The following is a 16,418-nucleotide window of genomic DNA, read 5'->3' as shown; positions in this document are numbered from 1 at the left end:
CATTGCCTAATTCTTTTGTCGCTCGATGCTTGCTCTTGAACATAAGGTAAGACTGGCCATCCTTATTATGTCCAGAGGTGTTTCTCGGTTTCAGAGTTTAACTGATCAAATAAACAGATAATCATAGCCTATGATTCATCCGAGCACGGCCATGCATTTTACAGTTTCTAGCTCTCCGAGTGGCCTTGTTCAACTTTTAAGCATCTCATCCCGATTTATGGGAGGACAATCCCAATCTTGCGATATTGAGATTAGACTTCGTTTGATAGGTGATTACCTGAGCGTTGCCTTTATAGCCTCCTTTTACGGTGTGACGATTTGTCAACGTCAAAGTAACCAGTTCTCAAACAAGTAATCTCAAATCACTCAGGTATTGAGGATTTAGTGTCTAATAATTTTAATGAAATTTACTTATGACGGATTTTCATCTCTTACAGTAAAGTTTCATAGGTCTGTCCGATACTAGTCTTCCCAAAGTAAGTATCTATGCAAATGATTATGACATTGCCATGTCCACATAGTTCAAGAAACAGAACTACTAGTCATCTTGCATTCTAGTCGTCTAACGTTTTCTATGCGTCCAATTTTATAGAAAACTCCGACCAGTGACCATTTTCAACTTCTGACTTTCAAGTTCACTTGATAGACATTTCTTAGTCACAGGACTGGTCCTGACAGTCTATCTTGAATATTTCGTCAAATTGAAGGGACTCATCATTTAATACTAAACCAAGATTAAATGGAATATGAAAATACATTTCACATATGATAAATGTTCAACCCCATTGTTTTAGAACCATGGGCCTCAAACCCATCTTTAAAACAGTTCATGGAATTCAAAGCTATGCTTGATTTCCAGTGCTACAACGTGAGTATTGCTTCTCACTTGTTGCATAGGTTTATTTATCATGATTTGCCAATCTTAATATCCTTTTCATCGAATGTTGTTCGAGATATGATGATAAGATCTTTTGAGTATGTTTATTTTGTGATCTAGTCTTTCTTGCTACATTAGTGGTTCTACGCATTTTGCAATGAAGAACCATTAAGTCAACAGACATGTGATCTTCCCAAGTTCAATGAAGAACTCATTAATATAAACAAATCTGTTTTATTGCTTCTTAGGCAATAAGTACTTTTACTTCAACTGTTTAGGTTGCTAGTGATGCTTTGTTTGGATTTACTTATCCAGGCAGTTCACAGATATGTGGAAGACTTTCCAGCTGTATCTTTGGAACATAGAAATTAATATTTTAATTTCCCACGCAACAACTCATGGTCTCCAACCCATGTTGCCATTTTCAAAACACGATGCTCTATAGCTCGTCCTTGCCAATGGATAACTCCAAAGGAATCTTGCTTGATCCTTTGCCAATGTTTACGCATGTAGCATCAATATTTAGCATATCTTTATTTCCTTGAATCAAGAGCTATTCCTATGTACCTTTTCAAGTACCATAAATTTTTCTCAATCTCAATCTAGTTGATCTTCACTTAGATCAATAGAGATTGGTATATGTTCGTTATGCCTAAAGCCATACGATACATTTTTGGCGATCCTCATATTATATCATACATGATAAATTCTTTTGCAGAATAATTCTCAATTGAATTCTATTCATGTAACTTTAGCTCATTCAATTTCAGTAGATACTGAATCCAGCTAAATTCTTTGACATATAATATAGGTGAAGAATCTAATCTAGATCCTTTGATGTTTTAACTTAGTAAATGCTTATACATAGTTCAAACATTCTTTACTTAGATTTATTCATATGGGTCAAATGTCTCCAATGGAGACTTTCGTGTTTGATTTAGTAAATGCCATTACTTAATCCAAAACAATATTATAAGATCTTTGTAAATAGATCTTAATACCCAGTATGTACTAAGTTTCGCCATGGTCCATCATTGATGAATAATTTCAAATCTAAGTCATTAGCATTTGAATTTTATTTCACAATAGAGAAATATGTGTGTGATACACATAGGACCAATTAAGTTTTACGTACTCCCAGTAAACTTCTTATTTATAAGAATCATGTACATTTTATGAAACTAAAATACTTATTAGCTTCACTAAAATACAATTCCAATTCCCAATTGCTTGCTTGAATTAAATCTGTACTTAGATTTTATAAGCCAGCTTTACTTTTTCAAGCATTTATTTGGATCCACAAATCCTATGACATACCATGTACATAGTTTATTCCAACATTTGATTGAGGAATACGTTTTGTCATCCAATTGCTACATGTACCAATATGCAATCATTGCTTGAATTATAGACTTGAGCATTACGATTATGCATGAGGTTTTAACACAATCCACACCGTGAATTTGCTTGTAACCTTTAGCAACTAATCTAGCTTTGTGTGTGAACACAATTCCATGTTTGATGGTTTTTATTCCTTAAAACAAACTTGCAACCAATAGGTGTGAAACTATTCTTGCAAACCAATAAAATTTCAATTTTGTCATCAAAACATTGAGTATGTTTTATGGCCTCTAACCATTTAAAAAATTTGAGTCTATATATGGCCTCTAACCATTTTAGGGAATCTAAGTTTCGTCATAGCTTTCTTACAAGTCACAAACTTATTAATCTATATGATAATAGTTTGACTGCAAGTTGTAGGTTTCTTCACTATCTAATAGAAGAATCTCATAGTTTCAATGACTTGAACTCTATGCCTACTTGGGTATAGAACATCAAACAACAGAATATCAATAGCCACTTAAAAGTCCTTTGAATATTCTATTCTCCTTGAAGCACTTGTAAAGTCTTCTAAGAGATGTCTATTCTTTAAAAGCCACTTCTAAAGTCCTTAAAGAATACGTGTTCGGATTTTCTAAAGAACTTCGAAAAGCCTCCGGATTGTCCGTTTATGTTTGTTGTTCGCCTCGAAGACTTTCGAGGTCTATTTTCTCCCACTTGTCATTTTGGAAACGAATCTCCAAAAGGACATTATTTCGATCAAACAAACATTATGTTCTCAAAAATTCGTGGTAGAAACAATACCCTTGTGTCTCATTTGAATAAATCACAATGAAACATATATCTATACTTGGGCCTTAGTTTGTCGAATGACAAACACTAAGCTCCCACTGAGTTTTGCAACTCTCTAGATATATTTGATGAAAAGTTATTCTGAAATTACTTTTCAATAGCTTGACGAATTTGGTTTAGTTTGGTGGTAGTTGAGCATTTTGTTTTAGAAATTATAGGAAAAGTCTTTATGATTCATCATTAATCGAATCAAGTACTAATTGACTTCGATTATTCCAACTAAGATATGCCATATCTTATGGACCTAGATTGTGAAATTACAACACACAATCATTGATGATCATATTTGGTCTCAAGTAATCATCAACATGATCTAACCTAGATCTTTATGATTTCTTGCCAAGTGGATTTTATACTTCTGAATCTTTGAACTAGCCAAACAGATTCAACTTATATCACATTTGAGTAAATAAACCTATATTCACTATAATGCATGTGAAATAATAAAGTCATAAAATCTTTCTTTAACTTTGAACTCTATTGTCTAGGCGTTCTAACAATAGTTCATATCTTTTGTTACTTTCAACAAGTAAGACTAGTTGTCTTAAATTGATCTAGAAATCAATCAACTTTCAAAAGTCCATTAAAATAGAGCTTTTGAATGTTAACTTGTTGATATGGTCTAAGCAACAATGCTAAAGGTTAGTGGAACTCAAATCAAGAGATTGATTTGAACCTAGTAAAGTTTTATTGTTAAAGAGTTGTTTGTTTTTAATCAAGCATATTGACTCAACCCGTAAATGACCATTTCATTCAAATAAACAAACAAACAAGCATTGTTTTCGTTCTTCTGAATGTGAGTCTTTATGTGTTTGAAGCAGAAATTTAGGTATGTTGATTATGGAACAAAATAGCCATTAAGTTCCAGCCTTTGAAAGGACTTAAAACAAACTAGATGACCCTACAACTAATGTAGCATTACCATGCTTCATTTCCCACTTGTAGGCCATTAGTGTATCCTAGCTTCCATTGTTTGAGTTATTACCGAAGTAAGAACCTCAAGCGGTATATGATACCAAGGAAGTTTGATTGCTAGGTCACTTCTCTTTAAACATTAACTTTTAGGTAGAAATGGAATTATAAATTCCTTTCATTTGTTCCTTTGTTTTCCTATTTCTTGTACCCTTTCTTATAGTTTTAAGAATTGAATTCTTTAGTGTTGACTTTTATACTTTGTTAGACATGTCCAATGTCATTTTATCAAAGTTCTTACCATTTATGTTGAATATTCTATTTCAACTAGATGATCTTACCAAAAGCTTCTAAAGTTCTCTAAGCATCGATCTTATTCGAATGTCTATGGACTAGACTCATTCGAGAATTAAATGGAAAAAGGATTTTAGGTTGTTAACCATTGGTAAAGCTGAGCGTTTGAACTCAATGCTTTATGATCTCAAAACTACATTGTATTTTGAATCCACAAGCACCAATCGGTTCGCCATTCGATTTTGATACTCGAAAACAACCATAAAAGTCACTAAAAGAAACGTACATTTAATTTGCTCATTTTCTCTCATTTCCGTGAATCGTTCTTGGATTCATTACCAATCGAGGAAATTTACTGTTACCTTTCTAAAAGGATTTACCGCAGTGCAAGATATTTAATTATAAACAATAATTAAAACATACATTGAAGCATGCAAAGTCTAAACATTTATCATGAATAATAACTTGAAAATTAAAGCAATCATGCAATTCAAACAAGTTATTAGCATTTTATTCGAATTTATTGTTCCGGCAGGTGTGAATAAAATGATTCCAAGACCATAAAATCATTGAAGAATTAAGCACATTATGTTTGACTCAATTCTAAAATATTTTAGGTAAGCAAAAGCCTTTTGCTAATAGTCTAGAAACTACTCTTGGTTGATAGGTACGTCTAAGAACTTATTAGGAAAACCTATCGAATTTGCCACGACATGAAAGGACTCCTTACTTATATCGTTGAGTTTCACCAAAACTAACATGTACTCACAATTATTTGTGTACCTTACCCCTTTAGTATCGATAAGTAACACCTCGCTATGGCGGAAAACTATTACTAAGATCGATGAAAAAAGGATATCCAAGTAAGTGTTATTTTGGCATGGCACCTTTTAACTCAATTTTTAAGTTTGGAACTTAAGGCTCTTACTATGTTGGTTAGATTTTAAGTGAACTAAAATCCTTAATCATGCAACATAATCAAGCCTCAATCTCATGCATATTTAAGACATATTTAAAAGCAATAAATAACTTAAAGAATGCATAAGATAATTGTGATCTAGTATGGCCCGACTTCATCTTGAAGCTTCAACTTCAAAGTCCGTCTTGAAAATGGATTGGAAACTCCGTCTTGAATTTCACCGTGGGAGGCGCCATTTTCTTCAAATAGGATAAGCTATAATTAAACTAATTACAACTATTTGATGGTACGCAGACCATATTTGAATTGAAAAACAATTTTGGTACTTTAGACCAATTACATTCAAATTAATGGTACGCAGACCATATTTTCTATCCTATTTGGGCCATACTAGTCACTTCATAACCTGCAAAACAGTACATATACAATATATACCATTCACCCATTCATTATCATGAATGGCCCATATAGCTGGTTAGTAAAACACGTTATGCATCACATAAATATTTGCAGCAATTAATTAAGGGCACCAATAATCTACCAATTATTCAGTCCTTATTAATTCTAATCAATTTGTTTAACCTTAAAGGATTTGTAGACCTAATCAAGAGTTTATGACTAAAAATGCTCCCACTTAAACCAATAAATTCATATGCTTTACTAATTTTAAACATAAAAATGTATTTCTAGTATAACCGGAAACATACAAATTTAATTAAAATTTAAAGCTCATATAAATTTATAATTGAAACCACTTATTTAATTTATTTTTAGTCGAATTTAAATTAATTCAAGGTTTTTAATTTTAGTAAAATAATTAGAATAAATTAAAATTTATAATAATTATAATATTCAAAATTAAAATCCAAGAAAACAATTTAAATTATTAATTTTAAAATTAATTAAAATTATTTCCGAACTGAAAATTTAAAATTAAAACGAAACGCATCAATACTTTGCAAGACGAGGCACTTGGGCTTGCGCCCAAGCCCCATCGAGCTACGAGGCCCATGCCCCGTGAGAATTGATCGTCGCACATCCCTAGCACAGCCACACACTCCCACGCACAAGGCCACGCACACACGCACCCCTTGCGGGCTACGCTACGCGCAGCATTGCTGCGTCGTGGCTGCTGCTTGTCTTGGCGCGCATGGTGCGTTGTGGCGCAGCGTGCTGCTGCCCACACGCATCGTGCAGTGCCTTGTGTGCCTCGCCCCCGCCCATTGTGCTACGTGCATGCCTAGGCGTTGAGCCTAGCGTGCCGCACACATCGTTGCTCGTTGCAATCGTACCGAACGGGCGACGAGCTCCCTTGCTCGTCGTCACGTGCCCGCATTATACAACACCCCTTAAGGGTAACACGTAGCTTCCATTGCTTTGTGCGTGCAGTATTACTGAGCATTTTTCAAAAAAAATTAAAATTTTTAATTCAAAATTAATGACAAATTAATAAAACATATTAATTTCATAATTTTAGGGAGAAAAATCGAAAATTTATTAATCAATTAATTTTCGATTAACATGGATTCAAATCTAGGTCATAAAAATTAAAAATTTAACATAAATTAACAATTTTTATGGTGGATTTTAATCATGGATACCTAATTAAATTATTAATTAATTATGAAAATCAAATTAATTCTAAATTATTCGAATTTCAATAAATTAATCATAATTACTAATTAGGTTGTATAATTAACAAGGCTAGGCATTCAAACTTGTTAAACATATACTGTAGGTCAATAAAAAATTCAAGATTTATCAACAAGAATCGCAAATATTTAATTTAACATCTTAAATTTACAAACTTTTGCGTTCGAAAAACTAAAACCTCCGAAAAGTCATAAGTAGGCTTCGAATTTGGGAATTCTGGGTTCGGCCGAAAATAATTATTTTTGTCAAAATTTTAGATTGCATTTTACATGTGGAATTGACACAAAAATCCCTCGATTTGGATGAGTAACGAAGAAACTGCCGAAAAACTGCGTACATATAATTAAATAAACGCAATTTGCAATTAATTAACAATTACGAAAATTAATCACCCCTTTTAATTCTTTGCAAATTTGTAAAATTTAACCATGTTTATGCAATTTAGATTATGAAAATAATAAGAGGCTCGTGATACCACTGTTAGGTTATGATTCATATGGCAAAACATAAATCATGCGGAAAAACCATAAAGCCAGGAAAGCATATTATTTACACATAATCATTTAGCATAGTTTAGATGCATACACTTTGTTGCGTGCCCTCCCTAGCTGCGCCCTAACCGAAAAAGAACAAGTCTTTAGGACTCCAAGTGTCGTCCCTCCGTAGATAGTCCACAGCACGTCCGGATCCGCCTTAAGCTTGACCAACTAGAATCGCCCTTAAGGTTGCTTAGGAATTTCGGCTATTTAGGTGCAAGTGTATGGCTGATTTTTCTTCAAAATCTTACCTTTAGAATACTTCAATTGTATCTATAAATTATGACCCTAGGCACCTATTTATAGAGGTATGGAAAAGGAACTGGAATCCTACTAGGATACGAATTAATTAAATTAACTAGAATCCTAGTAGAACTCTGATTAATTAATTTATCCTTTTAGGATTGGGAATTTAATCATATATCTAATCCTGATAGCTTTAGGATTCGTATATGAACACAAACACACACACGCACGCACAGCAGCCCACGAGGGGCGCCATGCGCGCGCGCGCAGCCCGCGAGCACTCGCAGGCCATTGCCACGAGGCCCACACGCTGCCGCAGCCTTGGCGCGCGCTAGGCCTGCCTTGTGGCGCGCTGGCTTGCTGGGCGATGGCCCGGCTTCGTGCTGGGCGATGGCCCGGCTTCGTGCTGGGCCTTCGTCTGGCAGGCCTTGTCCGATGCTAATTCGTACGATACGCTTCCGATTAAATTCCCGATTCCGGAATTTATTTCCGATACGAACAATATTTAATATTTCCGATTCCGGAATTAATTTCCGTTTCGAACAAATATTTAATATTTCCGTTTCCGGAATTATTTTCCGATTCGGATAATATTTCCGATTCTTACAATATTTCCGTTTCCGGCAATATTTCCGATTCCGGCAATATTTCCGATTCCGGCAATATTTCCATTTCCATTAATATTTTCGATACGTACCATGTTTCCGTTTTCGGCAACATTTACGACTTGGATAATATTTATATTTCCGATACGATCCATATTTCCGTTTCCGGCAATATCATCGTTTCCGGAGTATTCATTTCTTGCTTGTGACGATCTCAGCTCCCACTGAAACCAAGATCTGTCGATTCCGAATATCCATAGATGGAGTATTTAATTCCATTAAATACTTGATCCGTTTACGTACTATTTGTGTGACCCTACGGGTTCAGTCAAGAGTAAGCTGTGGATTAATATAATTAATTCCACTTGAACTGAAGCGGCCTCTAGCTAGACATTCAGCTCACTTGATCTCACTGAATTATTAACTTGTTAATTAATACTGAACCGCATTTATTAGACTTAATATTATATGCATACTTGGACCAAGGGCACTATTTCCTTCATCCCCCACCTCCATCATCATCCTCAGAAGAGTTCACCACAGAAGCATGAACTTGGGCCGAACCAAGAGCAGAAATATGAGATCTAGTCTCCCTTCTTCTCCTAGATACTACCTTCCACCCATCATCACTAGGCTTAGCAACAGCAGCTGGAGTGTTTTCAACTACAGTAGAAGCCACATCCTTCTTAGTTTCAGCACATTTCTCAACCTCCGCAGTTACAGGAGCAACATTAACTCTAGGTTCTTTAGGTATCCAAACTTTCTGGATCTTTTGAGTGGGTTTTACAAACACTGCAGGCTGAAACCTAGTGGTATTGCTCTTTTTAATGCTACAGTCATGTCCCATCACCTTACAGATTTTGCAAAAGGGGGGAAGCCAATCATACTCTACCTTTTGCCTAATAGCCACACCTTCACTATTATGAATCTGAACATATTTTGGCAACTCTTTTGTGATGTCCACTTCAATCAACATCCTAGCAAATGAAATCCTTAACTGCTTAGAAGTACACTCATCAGCAAAGAGTGGTACTCCTATCAAACTTCCAATCCTACTGAGGGAGTCAATACCCCAGCAGCTCAAAGGGAGATTTGGAAGTCTCACCCACACAGGAATAACCCTCAGGATCTCCTCCTGGAAATCAAAGTTAACAGTCTAAGGTTTGGTGATCATAGGCCTACCATAGAAGGAATGGGGTCCAGATAGCAACACTGAATCCCTATCTTTCTTAGCAGCAAATTTAATCACAAAGTACCCTTCATCATGCAGAAAAACAGAAGGCTTACTTAGATTTTTCCACTCATTTGCAATATATCTAATGACAACCCCAATGGATGGTTTCTCTCCTACAACATACAAAATAAGAGCTGCATCCCATTGAGCAGCCATACTCTTAATGTCTAATCTATCAAGCACAGCAACAGGACAACCATTTAATTTTTGGGAGGGATGAAGGAGAGTGCATTACCTTTACGAGTCAGTTGAGCACCTCTAAAGAGACTCACCCAAGGTGTTGTTGGAGCTGCACCATTCTCACACTGCTCCATTGAAGGACTGGTCCTTTGTTGAGTAGAATCCATGTGCTCTGTTTCTGAGTATTGCAAACTCCCTTTATCAACAAGGGTTTCCGTACCATTTTTCAATTCAAGCACAACATTCACATTCCTCATCATCTCTTTTACCCTTTCCAACGCAGTGCCTGTAAGAACTCCACTGTCTTGCACACCTTCCACAATATCCGAGATCTTTGGAGAAACCACCCGGGTTGGCACTGGGAGAGAGGGGGTGTAATTAATGGCAGCATGGTAGGCATCAATGGCTTCCTTCATCTCAGGAGAAGGTTGTTCAGTGTTTGGATGCGACGGAAACGGAGAAATTACCGGCAGCGATTTCCGAGTTTCCCCACCATAGCTGGGTGTCACATTTCTCAGTTGATGCTGATTCTTTGGCCTCAAACTTACAGTATTGAGAAGGGAAGAGGCCTCCTCATTGATTTCTCGAACTTCATGTTTCTGATTCTTCTTCTTCCTCGTCATTTTCGAAAGGGTGTGCACGATAGCAAGAACCTTATCCTACGCTCTTTCCATGGCAGAGAGAGAAGTTTTGATAATCAAAAAATCTACAATTTACAATTTAAGGATTCTAAAGTTAAAGTTAAGGATTTTGAAATTAACGTTAAGGACTCTGAAGTTAAAGTTGAGGATTTTGAATTTAAAGTTTAGGATTTTGAAGTTAAAGTTAAGGATCCCAAAGTTAAAGTTAAGGATTCTAAATTTAAAGTTTAGGATTCTAAAGTTAAAGTTAAGGATTCTAAATTTAAAGTTAAGGATTCTGAACTTAAAGTTAAGGATTTTGATGTTAAAGTTAAGGATTATGAACTTAAAGTTGAGGATTTTGAAGTTAAAGTTAAGGATTTTGAAGTTAAAGTTAAGGATCCTAAAGTTAAAGTTAAGGATTTTAAATTTAAAGTTAAGGATTCTAAATTTAAAGTTTAGGATTCTAAAGTTAAAGTTAAGGTTTCTAAATTTAAAGTTAAGGATTTTGAACTTAAAGTTAAGGATTTTGAAGTTAAAGTTAAGGACTCTGAACTTAAAGTTGAGGATTTTGAAGTTAAAGTTAAGGATTTTGAAGTTAAAGTTACGGATTCCAAATTTAAAGCTAAGGATTCTGGAGGTAAAGTTAAGGTTTCTGAAGTTAAAGTTAAGGTTTCTGAAGTAGAGATCATGAACCTTTTCAAACAAAATTTTTACTTTCAGTAGTCTAACTTCAAATTCGAAAAGTCTAACTTTTCATGAATGTTGAAGGAAATCCATGCGGAGTTTTTGACAATGAAGAGTAATTTGGAAATTGTTTCAAATTTCCATTTGAAACAACTTGAAGCTAAATCAGTAGTGAAATGCCGCTCATCTCCATCGCTGTCTTATTATGATTTGGATCCAAGGTATTATGCCATGATGCAAGAATTGGCTGAGATTGTACTTTCAGTTCAGTCTATGCCAGGAGGTTTGGCAAATGTAGCTTGTGATGCAATACCTTCTGCTATACCTCAAAATGATAGTCCAAATGAAAAGATTCAAGATGTTCTTCATCAAATTAATGTCAACGAAATCGGTAACGAGACTGTTGTACAGTGTGATGAACCTCGTATTGTTGATGCTATCACTGATGCAACTCACCAGACCAATGCAGGTGCAACTTTAACTTTAATATTTCAGTTTACTATATATTGAAAAGTTAGAAATATCAAAAAAACTTTAAACCTTTTTACATTAAATGATAAGAAATCATTTATTCTACTACAAGCCCAACTCTGGAGGTTAATGTACAACCAAACTTATTTGAGCAGCCGGTTGCACCTCTTCCAAGTGTTGCCCCTCTTCCAAGTCATGAAACTGCTTCAAAAGAATTAAAAGCTTACGATCCAACCGTCGGTTATCATTCCATTATTCACTCTTCTTTCTGTAATGACAAGGCTAAAGTTGGAATTCTATGTGGTAAGGTTAATGTTGAACCATTCCATGTCGGATATTTCATGCGTTTTTACAAGAGGAACATAAAACGTATGCCTGAGTTGTATCAAGAAGTTGCTTATTATTGCCTTCTGGATGATCCTGTCGTAGTGGATGCAGAGTAAGTCTTTTAATTGTTTTATATAATGTAACTCAATTTTGACTAAGTGAAGGCTAACGTTTAATACATAATCCTAACTTTAAGTACAAAAGGCATAACTTTAACTTAATAAAGCTTAACTTTGATTTTTGAATTTTTTTTTTAGGGAAACTTTGGTCTGGTTTGATATAGTACATATGATACAAAAAGAGGATATGTTGTCACTTGATGAAGATCAAGATATCTATCTGTCTATTATTGAGTGTTGGGCGTTAATGATAAATGTGAATGAAATGCGGAATGCCTCACCGCCTTCCAAATTCTATTTTGGTGTCCGCCAAAGTGTGAGTTTCTTAAAATTGTGTAGTAGTTTAGTAAAAGTTAAGGTATTTTTAGGAAATTTTTATATTGTACTAATTTGTTTGTTTTCTCTTTTAGGAAATTCTGGAACTTCTTTGGCAAGATTCAACTAACGAGGCTGCTACGGATCAGCTTCTGGTTTGTTGGAAAGAGTGGACTGATATTCACAACAGTGGCTTTGACATCACCTGTGTTGAACTGGTCAGTTATTACTTGTGCATCACCTCAAAATTTAATTAAGGATTCTAAAGTTAAAGTTAAGGATTATAAAGTTAAAGTTTAGGATTCTGAAGTTAAAGTTTAGGATTCTGGAGTTAAAGTTTAGACATATGTAGTTAAAGTTTAGGATTCTGAAGTTAAAGTTAAGGTTTCTGAAGTTAAAGTTTAGGATTCTAAAGTTAAAGTTAAGGTTTCTGAAAACGTTTAGGATTCTGAAGTTAAAGTTTAGGCATCTGGAGTTAAAGTTTAGGATTCTGAAGTTAAAGTTAAGGTTTTTGAAGTTAAACTTTAGGATTCTGAAGTTAAACTTTAAGATTCTGAAGTTAAAGTTAAGAATTCTAGAGTTAAAGTTGAAGATTCTAAAGTTAAAGTTAAGGTTTCGGAAGTTAAAGTTTAGGATTCTGTAGTTAAAGTTTAGGCATCTGAAGTTAAAGTTTAGGCATCTGAAGTTAAAGTTTAGGATTCTGAAGTTAAAGTTAAGGTTTCTGAAGTTAAAGTTTAGGATTTTGAAGTTAAAGTTTAGGTATCTGAAGTTAAAGTTTAGAATTCTGAAGTTAAAGTTAAGGTTTCCGAAGTTAAAGTTTACTTTCAGTAGTCTAAGTTTTGTTTTTGTGTATCTATTAACTTCACAATATGTTTTTATTTTTGTAGGTTTTTGTTCCTGTTTTTCGAGAACGCCACTTTTTCCTATTTGTGTTGAATTTGAAAACCAAAACAATGCAACACGTGGACAATCTTGTGTATAATGAAGCTCAAATCATTGACTTCAAAAAAAATTCAACAACTCTGGTAATTACTTTCAGTCAATTTAAGATTGTTGAGTTACCGGTTCAACTTCCTTTTTTCTGTTATAAACCAATAAATGTGTTTAGTTTTGTTTTTAGTGTGATCTCCTAGGTAGTTTCCTTGATGAGAAAGGCCATAATCATGAAGGTGATATTGGAACGTTCACCATGGAGGAGGTTGAGTTTGATTGGAAGACTCCCAAAGGTTCTGACCTTGATTGTGGAATTTTTACGATGATAAGTATGTTGGCATTTGAAGGAATCAAATGTAGCTGTCCTGATTTGAAAGAGGTTAGATTTTTTCGAATCATAACTTTTATGTCAAAATTCCTAACTTTTACTACAATTAGCTTAACTTTTATAAGCCTTTTTTTTTTTAACTTTAAAGTGATGCTGATAATGTTATTCCTTTTTTTTCAAACAATACAGCCCCGTAAAAGGATTGTTATGCGTGCCGAAATATGTGCCACACTTGTGCTATCAAACATGAATGACAAACGGGCAGAAGTTCTCAAGCATGTTGCTGATTTCGATTCCAAACGAGCAGATGTCCTTCCGGATTGGCAGAGGATAAGAACGCTGAAAAGTTGAAGTTAGAAGCTTCTAAAAAGGAGAAGGAACTTGAAAAGAATGCCAATGAGAAAGAGCAACCAGAAAAGAATGCCAATGAGAAAGAGCAACCAGAGAAGAATGACAAAGAGAAAAAGCAACTGGGGGAGAATGACAATGCGGCGGAGGGCGACAAAGTACCATTGAAGACTTTTGTTTCAAGAAAACATCTGAAAAGGAATATACATGATGCATCTGACCCACAAAATGCCGAACCACCAGTGAGGAAGCTTGCTCTTGTCAAACGGATAGCAAAGAAACCTACAGCGTGAAATTTTAATATTAGTTTACCTAACTTTTATTACATGAAGGTTAACTTTAAGTACAATAATCTTAACTTTTACATTTTCACAAAAATATTTCACTAGATTTTAATGCTTTTTTTTGTTTATGTATGGCATATAATATTGGTTTTTGGTGATGTTGAGTAGAAGTTAGAAAACATGTATTGATTCTATGCTTAAAGTTAGGAATATCATAATTAAAGTTAGCCCTGTTGTTGTTATAGTTAAGAAAATTTAATATTAGTTTACCTAAATTTTATTACAAAAAGGCTAACTTTAAGTACAAAAACTCTCAACTTTAAGTATAAAATTGGTTTTTGGTATATTACTTCAACTCTTCGTTGTACATCAAGTATCCGTGTCGGACCCTCGACACTCCGACATGGGTTCAGACACTTTGAAACTTCATTTTCAACTTAAACCCTGGAAAATTTTCACAATTTAGCCAATTCGAACTGTTGGATACATACCTGTGTCCGACACTAGTACCCGAGTCAGTCCAAGTAACATAGGTTGTTGGTGATTTTTAGTAGAAGTTAAGAAACATATATTAAAATTGTCAATTTCATGCTAAAAAGTTAAGCAAATGTAATTCAACTTTTACTGCATAAAGCCTGACTTTTAGTATTAAATCGATAACTTTAACTTATTGTGCTCAAAACAGCTACCTTTCTTTTGAGGTTTCCCATATGTGAAAAGTTAGGAAAATCACAATTAAAGTTAGCTCCTTTGTTGTTATAGTTAAGAAAATTTAATATTAGTTTACCTAACTTTTATTACAAAAAGTTTAACTTTAAGTACAAAACTGATATTCCAGTAGGAACACACACAAGAGGGGGGGGGGGTAAATTGTAATTCGAACTTTAGGAGAGTTTCTTGCGGGACTTAGAAATGTTAAAGGAACTGAGTATTAAGAAAGCAAAAAGCAATGATTTAGAAAACTTCTTGACACTAATCAAGAAGAGAATTCCTTTATATTATGGTAATACCTCGATTACAATAACTCTCTGACTCGAGTTCCTCTTAAACTCGAGTTCCTCACAGTAACCTACTCAGATTACAACTCACTTTTCTTCTCTTTCTCTCAGACTTAAACTCTAAGTCTTTACAAGATAACTCTATCCTTTCTAATCTGAAATATAATTTTGTTTTGAGAACCCTAGATATTAATAAGGTTAAGTATATATATCAAGATCTTTAGGAACTTGGATTAAACTAGGACACAAACTCGTTTGTAGAAAACTCTTTAAAACGTTTTAGGAAATGCAAAGCTCTACGAATGTTTGTGTAATTTTTCCAGAAAACTTCGTGGCCTTATATAGATTTTTGCCCTTAGGGTTTGTTTCCTTCAAAAACTCAACTGCCAACAACTGACACTTTTTTTTGTCACGTCCCTAGACTTGAGGAACAAGGGAAGACCATTTCCCACTCAACTTCCTCAACTGCTGGACGTGTTTAAGACCAAGTCAATCACCTTTGTTTTCTTAAAAATGTTTATTTATTTTATCAAAATATTTAGGAGAAGGTTTAGGAAGGTAAAAACTGAACAAGATATTTAAATGAACAAGATATAGTAAAAATCTGATTTTTAAACGCAAAGAGTAATTTTATTTAAATACAATTTCCTTAAAACGGTGTTGCCTGATATTTCGATAAAAACAAACAAGTAATCCAAGTTCCTCCAGTTCCTTATATATCACTTAACATATTAATATATTACATACAATCTAAGTGAAGTAAACTACTTAGACACATATGTCTTCCCTTTGGTGAGGCATTCAACTCTGAAGCTTCACTTGTTCCAGCTCTTGAACATTCATGAGCTCCTCTTATGTTCACAGAGGAACTCGTAGCCATGAGTCTGTAGCTTTTCTTGTGAGTATGAAGAACACTCGATTTGTAATATGTGTTGCTCCTTTGGTGACTTTGAAACTCTAGCTTGTACTGCTTCCAACTCAGGAACTCCAGTAGATGTTCCAAGTGCATATCAGGAACTTCAACATCTGATTTAAGTTCCTATTCTAATAGGAACTCAGGCACTTACCTGTCTAAAGTCATTAGCAACCACAATCAGGAAGTTTGCAATATGTGTGTCATCAACCAAAACCTAGGAACAACAATATTCCCCATTTTTGGTGATGACAACACTTGAAAACTTTTTACAATGAGAGTAAACATAAACAGGAACTGATGCAGACTTCAATTGAATAAAAAAAAAATTAAAGAAGAAAATAAACTTACAGAAAGTACACAAGAAGGTGAATCAAGAACTGGATTGATTTTACCTTGGAAGTTTGCACCTTGACTTCCCCCTGT

Source organism: Spinacia oleracea, chromosome 5 (genome assembly GCF_020520425.1).
Source record: "Spinacia oleracea cultivar Varoflay chromosome 5, BTI_SOV_V1, whole genome shotgun sequence".
Classification (NCBI taxonomy): domain Eukaryota; kingdom Viridiplantae; phylum Streptophyta; class Magnoliopsida; order Caryophyllales; family Amaranthaceae; genus Spinacia; species Spinacia oleracea.
Note: the sequence above shows the minus strand (reverse complement) of the source record.